Genomic DNA, 8895 nt, shown 5'->3' with positions numbered 1-8895 from the left:
TCACGATGCTGGTGCAATGGATGGTTTCAGGGAACAGATAAAGTTCGTTCTGGGAGAAAAATGAGCGAAGCCACGTCTGCGGGGGCTGTTCACCCTAGAAACGACCTCGTTGAATCCAAGCTCACTGATTTAAGTGCTCGTTGAATACGGGTTATTTTTTATTGATTTTAAAGAAGAAAAAAAAAATGGGAATCTATCACATCTCGTTGAATCCGAGTTCTCGTTGAATCCGAGCTCGTTGAATCCGAGTTCCACTGTATATAAAAAATGTAGTCAATCCATACACCAATGCTGGTCCCCAATGTGCAACACAGTGGCGCGGGGTTGAGCCCCTCTTTCCCTACTCTTTCCCTTTATGAATGTTTCTTAATTAACAAAGTAATCAGTTGACACTTTTAAGACTGCTTTAGAACCTTCCACCTCCAGTTGCTCACAGTGAATACAGGCACTGTTACTACTGCTTACCAATATATATAGTGACTGAACAGCCAAATTAAATGTTTTTAGGGCTCAACAAAGGATGAGTTTATTCCCACGGTCCTTTCTTTATGATGTTAAAGTCTTCTTGTGAAAAGGTAAAAGATTGAAAAAAGAATGCGTGAAAACTATAGGAGAGGGAACTCCTCTCTGAGTTCCTTTGAACGTAACCCACCCTCATTTTTAATTCCCACCCACATTTTGATTCACCCACCACCACTGGTGCAGCACCCTGATTTTGAGCTAGGATTATAAGTGTGTTGTTCCCGGACACATCCCAGTGAACACTGTATTCCATTTTTTCTTTTGTTTTAGTTAGGTTTTTTTTAAACTGGAGGGAGGTTGCACACTTCTTCATTTGCAATTTTAAAAGAAACCTGTTTGTTTTGTTTTGGTAAGTGTTTTACGGCGCTGGCAACTGCATAAGGTCATATGAGCACGCGGAACACATTAAACATTTTCAGTTGGTAGGAAATTTTGAATTTTGCCCAGGTGGTGGCCGAAGCCTACTCTTATCGATTTTAGACAACCAAGGGATCTTTAACGTGCGCAACTTGCACACGGGCCCTCTGAGATTTTTCACCCATGTCTGAGAAGGTTAGGTGTAGATCTTTCCTACCTGAAGATCTAGGGTGTGGCTGAAAGACAGCAGTAAGAAGGAGCCAAGGAGAAGCAGTGGAAAGGCTGCAGAAAGAGTCCGGAGCCCAGAGGAGGGGACAAAGGAGGTGAGGGGGTGGGGGCAGAGAGTGGAGACGAAAGCAGACGACAGAACATTGCTGGAGAGGAGGTGAAAGGAGACAATTTTAAAGAAGAAAATATTTCGGTCGCTACCCGGATTTTAACCCCGGACCTTTGAATGAGAGGCCAGCACCTTAACCCCTAGGCCACGAGAGCCCCCCAAGAAATCTGTGAATTCAAGTTATATGAAATATTAAAAGGGGCACGACTGCACTGGTACCCAGATACATTAAGGTCACTGGATGACTCAAATCAGGAATGTAAAATGTGTGAGAAAAAGTAAATGGGTAAAGTTACAGTACCCTACTAAACAACGCATCATCGACACAGACTTTTGCTTGAGCCTTTTGTGAGCCTGAGTTCACTAACCGCTCATAGCCACAGCCTTCTCCCCCCCCCCCCCCCCCCCCCAAACCAGCCAAAGATTTCAACTTTCAAAAGAATGTAAGATTATTGTACGTTCTGGCCAAGAGTAAGGGTTGAGGTACCAATAAAGGCAGCAGGTGCATCTATCTGGCTTAATTGTTGATTCCCATTCCAAGCCTTTGAGTCAACAAAATGGGGGTTTTTTATGTGTCTGTGATCAATAATGGATTTTTATTTCAGTTTCACTTCAAACATAGAAATGTGAACCCACCATGTCCATATGTGTACATATTTGTTTATTGTATGTCATGGGTCATTTCAGTCCACTCTCTTCATTCTGCACACTATTTCATGGCGATTTGAGATTTATTTTTTTTCTTGTAATAATTTATATTCGAATGAATCCCATTAGGTCAATCAATCAAATGTTGTGAACTTGGTCACGGTGTAAAATATGGCTTCCTGTCATTACTGCACTTTTTTTACCGTTATTAACACTATTAGTTTATTTGTTTTGTTTTGGACTGGTTTGGAGCATGAAATACATGTATATTTATGCGGCTTATGACATTAAATTTTACCTGAAGAGGTTGTTACATGTTAGCGCAGCATATAAAATGTCATAGAGCCACTAAAGCTGTTTGAAACAACATTCCTGTTTTTTCTTTCCCCTCTTTATTTTATGCATTGCAACTTCCCTGAAGCACATAGAAATTCTCTGGTCCCGGGAAGTTCATGTTTATCTGTGTTTTACTGTACTTATATGAACACCAAAATGAAAGTCCTGAAATGCTATGTTTGGTCAACCCTTCTATGTGGCTGTGAATGCTGGACAATTACTAAAGACAGTGAAAATTAAATAGAAGCAACAGAAATGTGGTTTCTTAGGAAACTGCTAAGACTAACAGTATCGTGGAAGGAAAAGAAATCAAATGAGGTTGTGCTTGATGAAGCCCATGTTGGACGCTCAATGTTAAAAACAATCAGGAAACGAAAATGCAGTTTTTGGGACACCTGAATAGACATAAAGGGTCTTGAACATCTAGCTCTCACTGGCAAAATTGAGGGCAAGCGAGGCAGGGGTAGGCCCAGAACAACATACTTAGGGAACCTAAACAAATGGTTTACAGGGAAAGATCATGGAAACGTAGCTTTTTTGAGAGCATCCGAGCAAAAGAATAAATGGAGAACCATGATCGCCGATGCCTGGATGATGATGATGATGATATGTGTATATATAACATGATTTTAAAATGTATTGGTAGAGGAAGGGGGAAAGGGATTTCGGGAGTGTGTGGTTTTACGATGACTGACGTTGTAGAATAGAATTTTTTAATGTATGTGTGTGGAAGTTTTCAGTTGAATGAAGTATGATGAGTAATGAGAATGATTGCAAACTATGGAAGTTTAGTTTCCATTTCTGAGTGTCAGAAGTAAGAGGGTTCGAGAGAATCACTTCTACTGATGTTTACCCTCAGAGCTTGGAAAATTTTAGAAATCATGTCTGCGGAAGAAATTGAAAAGGTACCGTACGATTGAAATCCAAAATTATATTAACTTTGTAATTTACGTATGAGCAGTATTTCTGCAACAAAACGAAATATATCCATTCTTCTGGTTTTGAGAAAAAAAAGGATTTCTATTCTTCACCCAGTTATGGAATAATCAGAGCAACTTTGTCTGTAGAGTTAACATGATGTAACGCTCAAGTTGATATTTGGTGTATGCTTAAATCTATTAAAGAGGAAAAAATCGTGTTTTGTGGGGGGAAAATGTGACACTAGAATGTACCCCATCTTTCTAGATACGACTGTACTATTTTCGGCCAATCTTGAAAAATGGCCTTTGCTGCAGCAAGAGGATGATAAAAATGTTCACTGCTTCATGCATTTTGAATATATTTAGTTTGACAACTTCACCTGTTTGCTGACTTACTTTTGCACACTGTTGCCTGGGGGGGGGGGGAATCCCTGTCCAACAAAATAAAAATGAATTTTCTACGTCTTTCTTCACTCGCCTCTCATTATGTGACTCGCTTTTACACAGTGTATTAATTTCTTCTATAGCTTGTTCACTTTCGTTTGTCCTTGTTAAAAAAAATTTTTAGCTCGTTTATTAATTTACCAATGCCCAAAAAATGTGCATGGCACTTCTGCACCCCAGCGACCAAACAAAAAAGTTTCTTTAAAAAATCTTGGTCCAGTAATAAATAAAAAGTTTCTCTATAGGTCCGTCCTATGTTAGAACCTGCTCTTTGATTCCATACACAGGATCACAAAAATAAATGATTTACAGTAATTTCACCTGTAAATTGTTCAGTTTGAGACAGCAAGACCACCCTGCCTCCACATAAAATGTTAGTATTATAATATATAATAGTCCTCGGGATGTATGGCTGCGGGTTAGTCAGTCGCTTACGTGGGTGTTTGGCGACCTCGGGGGCGGCGCCAGGCATGAATATGTCCCCTTCCCTGGTATGGGGCTCTGCCAGGGTGACAGTATACATCCCCCAAGTCGTAAAAACGCATCATGAATTTAAATTATATTTCTTTAAAAGGGAAACGGCGCGGGAGCTACGGAGATCGTGCTCCCTTTACGACGCTCCCGGCATTATCGCCTAAATAGGTACCAAGGAAAAGGGGAAGGAGAGGAGGCTGTAGAAAGAAACGTTCCGGGATGAGGAAAAGTCGGAAAAAGTCAGACAGGCTTAGAAACAAAAACCTAGCCATATGCTACTGGAATTGCAGCAGTGTCAGGAAAAGAGGTAGAGACCTGGAAAAGCTTTTATCTATGAAACGGATATTATGATGCTCCAGGAAACGAACGTAGAAATTTTCAAATGCCCTGGCTACAAGACCTACACGAATCCATGTAGTGAGACCCATCATGGACAACTAATATTAGTCAAACAGGACGTTACACACAGACTGGTTGATGCGAAGCGATTCAACAGGGAGGACAGGGAGGTCCAAATTGTGGAGTGTGGGGTGAGGAAGAGGAAATGGACGCTTGTCAACATCTATGTGGGCAATAACAGTGCCAGGATAGAGGAAGATTGGGACTTCCTGGTGGAGCTCGGCCAACTCAGTGAAAGGGTGATGATTGTAGGGGACTTCAACGCCAGGAGTGTCACATGGGGAAATGTACACGATAACATCCAAGGAAAGGCGCTGGAGAAGGCGATGATCCTCAATGGAACACACATGACAAGGATTGCACAGCGCAATGGAGAGGATGATTCCAACATAGATTTGGCATTGATTACAGCAGGCTCGGAGGTCCTTGCTAAATGGCAGGCTCTGTCAGACCATGGAAGCGATCATCTGCCTTGTTCCGCAATGATCAATTGCCACGAGGGGAAGGACAGTGGCTCTACTGTGCATCACGCGCAACTAAATCAAACTTCGTTCAGCCGCCTTATTGGAATCCTGTACTTGAAGAGCTGTGGCTTCAGAAGAGAAGGTCAACAAGAGCATGGCGTAGGGCGAGGAAATCGGATAAGGTATCAGACGACGAGAAGAATACTCTCAGAGAGCGGATGAAAAGAGACGGGCGGCTTTTCAGGGAAAGTGCAAATGAGGCTAAGCAGGAACGATGGGAGCAGTACGTGACCGAGGGGTCATCGGAGAAGGCGCTACACAGGTTCTGGAAATTGCACAGAAAAATGAAGGGATTAAGGACTGACGCTGGCTCTCTGTCTGTTAAAGATGAGAACGATAGGCTACTGGAGACAGATGAAGCAAAAGGCTGGGCTTTCCTTGAGAGGTACATCAAGCAGACTCACCAAGGCAACATGGAGGAGCGTGCTAACATCAAGGCAATTATGAAGACTGCTGTGCCAGAAGTGCAGTATGGAGAGGGTGTCACAATACAGGAAGTGAAACGGGTCATAAGTGGAACGAAGGATAGTGCAGCATGGGCTGATGGGGTGAGATACATCCATTTTAAGGATGCAGATGAAAAAGATCTACAGGGCATGGTGGAGGACTTCAACGAGAGTCTGGCCAAAGGTAAGATCCCAGAGGAGTGGCTACACAGCTTCCTCATGCCTCTTCCTAAACCAGGCAAAGACCACTCCAACATCAAGGGATACAGATTCATCACCATGCAGAACGCGTATGGAAAGATCCTGGAAAGGATTGTGGCCAAAAGGCTGGCAATTTACCTAGAGAGGAAAAAGCTCCTTCCAGACGGCCTTGGAAGCTACAGACCAGGGAAAGACACCTGCACAAACACGGCTGTGTTAGCCTATGATGTATTTGAAGGGTTCCAGAGAAAGGAGGAGACAGCAATGGCTGCTGTAGACCTAGAGGATGCTTACAACTGAGTTGATTACGGCGAGCTCATGGATCTCCTGATGGAAATGGATGTTGACCTCTGGTTCATACAATGGATTTCCGAAGCTCTGTTTGAGAGGAAGGTGGTGCTGAGAAGTGGGCGATGGATGTCAGACCCAGTAGTGATTGCCTCAGGACTGCCACAAGGATCAGCATTATCACCGGTTCTGTTCAACATATTTACATCCAAAATCGGTGTAAGTGGAGCAGGAAGAATCCTCACATTTGCAGATGATGTGATGGTCTACGGACAAGGTTGCGATAGGCTAGCGGTTGGACGGATGCTACAGGACAGGCTGAGCAAGGTCGCAGATTGGTGTGAGGAATACAATGTGGTCATCAATCCAGACAAGGCACAGGTCATCTGGTGCTCACTCAACAACCGTATTGTGAAAGATCCTACTCCTCCAATTGTGTTTGACCACTTTCTCATAGACAGACAGCATGAGCTGAAGTACCTGGGAATCACTCCGGACAGGACACTTTCGTTCCGAGGACATATTGACAATGTTGCTGTCAGGGCTCAGAAGGGCATCAATGTAGTGAAGACCTTGGCTTCAGCGGGAATTCAACAGAGAGTTCTTTTTTCTCCTAATGAAGCTGGTGGTTCTGTCAGTCATAAACTATGGGCTGGGCATCCTCTCCCTGTCCAAGACTCAGATAGACAGGTTGGAGAGAGTACAGAATGCAGCTATGAGGGCCGTTCTAGGTTGCACAAAGGACACCCATGTTGTCTGTATGAGATACATCCTTGACCTGGCCAGCATCAGAGTGAGGCATAAGGTGGCACAGGCAAAGTTGTACTTGAATGTTTTGGGAGACCCGAGGCACCCTTTGCATGACAACCTGGGCAGCATCAAAGGAAACAGGATCAAACGGGGCAGCTCATGGATGGCAGAAGCCGAAGACTCCTTGAGGAAAGTTTGTGGCATCGATGAAATATGCTGTGGAAAGGAGTGGTTTGAATTGAGCCCCGATTGTAGAAGCCTGGCCAACGTTCACATCACTATGGGTCGTGAAAGACAGGAATGTGCTGCTGTCATTAACGACAATGATATACGACAGTTAATTGAGGAGCATTCCAAGCCAGAAGACCCAGTGATCTTTACGAATGGATCAGTCAGGAGGGGTGAGAGAAGTGGATGGGGTTTCGTGGTGTACAGTGGGAACAAAAAGGTTCATGGCATGTCAGGGGCCATAGAAAGAACAACTTCAAGCATGAAAATGGAGATTGAGGCCGTAACAAGAGCGCTTGGATGGCTTCATAATACAAGACCAAGAACAACTCGTCTCATCATTGTCACGGACTCCCAGAGCATCTTGCGAAGGGTTGAGAAAGGGATTCTTCGGAGTGAATGGATGAACCCAATACAACACTCATCACTTAGAGTTTAGAGCCATCATGTGGATATTCTGTCCTGGGCACTCTGGAGTGAAAGGCAATGAGGAGGCTGATAGGCTGGCAGGCAGTGCCGTGGTTGATGGTGAGGTGAAATTTGACAAAGGAGAAGTGTTGAAGACCCTGGATAAAAAGTTGCGGGATGAAGAAGATAAGGAGATAGCAGAACACCACGCAATCATTAGGATGCGGGAAATGGGGATAGAGAGGGGAGAAGGAAGAAAGGAACGATTATTTGGAAGGGAAAGGCGTCGCCATAATCAGACAGCCACCGGAACAATCAGTATGGATACCTTGCGGGCTTTGGTGCTGGGGGGAACTGAGCACTTATGGACCTGTCCTATAAGTAGGCCTATAAGCTTGTCGATTTCGTCCCGTGATTAACTAGACAACATCAGAGCCATCTATACTACTCTAGAGGTACAAGAGGACGGATAAAGTGAAGTAAGTAAAGTAAGGTTAACTCCAGTAACACTTGAAATGTACTAACCTGTCTTTTGGACTGTCTGTTTCTTAGGCATACGTTGAAATATGTTGAGGAAAATGGGTAATCTTTTTTACGTTTTAAAACCTTTTAGGTAAATTTGTATGCTGTAAATTACCTTTTATTTATTTTTTTAAGCTGAAGTAGACCAACATCCAAGAAAATTTTTCTAAACTTTAGTTTGCAGTAACCTTTATGAATGGGTTCAGATAGTGTTGGTCATCCAACTTTTAGGCCCGTGTATGTTAAGATTTGAGAAGATAAAAAGAGCGATCTGATTTGATTTTGTTTTAACTGAGGTCAGACGAAAGTGAACAAGCCATAATATTAATATTATATATAAGTATACCCTTCCAACAATTTACCACTATTTGGCTTGCCAAAGACGCAATTCAACATCTCTACTTTTTCTCTCGGGGGCAAAATCATGGGATCGTTCATCTTTTCTACTTCAATACAGGTAGGCCTACTTGTGTATCGCCTTTTTTCAGCGTATTTTGCAGCTCTTCAGTACCTAATCAGTTATTAAATTCAAGATTTACTTCATGTGTTGATTGTCCTATCAACTGCAGATCTAATCAAAATGAGAACTTGATTTTTCTGCTGGCATTTCTCAAGCCCAGAATGTAAAGTACTGGTATTTATACGACTGGAGGGGTAAATATTAACTGACTAAAATGTTACGTATCAGTAGGTATTTCAGTCACTGGGCATAGTGTAGTCCACCAGCATGTGTGAATGTAAACTCTTTCAGTGTTAGTGTTATTACAGAAAGCATGCTGCTCACAGCACAGGCAACAAAATTCCAGAGTAGAGCATGAATGGGAGCAAGGAGTTATCCCAACTTGACCTTGCGCTTCAGAAGCTGCTCCATCAAAGACATCCGTGAGATTATTTAGGCTGGGGTTGCCAAAATTGAAATTCGGGTGGTTGGAATTGGAGGCCAACAATGCATACACTTCCAAAGAGACTACATTACCATCAGCCCCTTGTGAATGAACTATTTGGCGAACAAGTAAGCTGCATATATAATTATTCTATCATGAGGCTTACGCGTGCATTAAGTTTTACAAAATTACAACCCTTTCACGGCT

Source organism: Aplysia californica, unplaced genomic scaffold, assembly GCF_000002075.1.
Source record: "Aplysia californica isolate F4 #8 unplaced genomic scaffold, AplCal3.0 scaffold00012, whole genome shotgun sequence".
NCBI lineage: Eukaryota > Metazoa > Mollusca > Gastropoda > Aplysiida > Aplysiidae > Aplysia > Aplysia californica.
Note: the sequence above shows the minus strand (reverse complement) of the source record.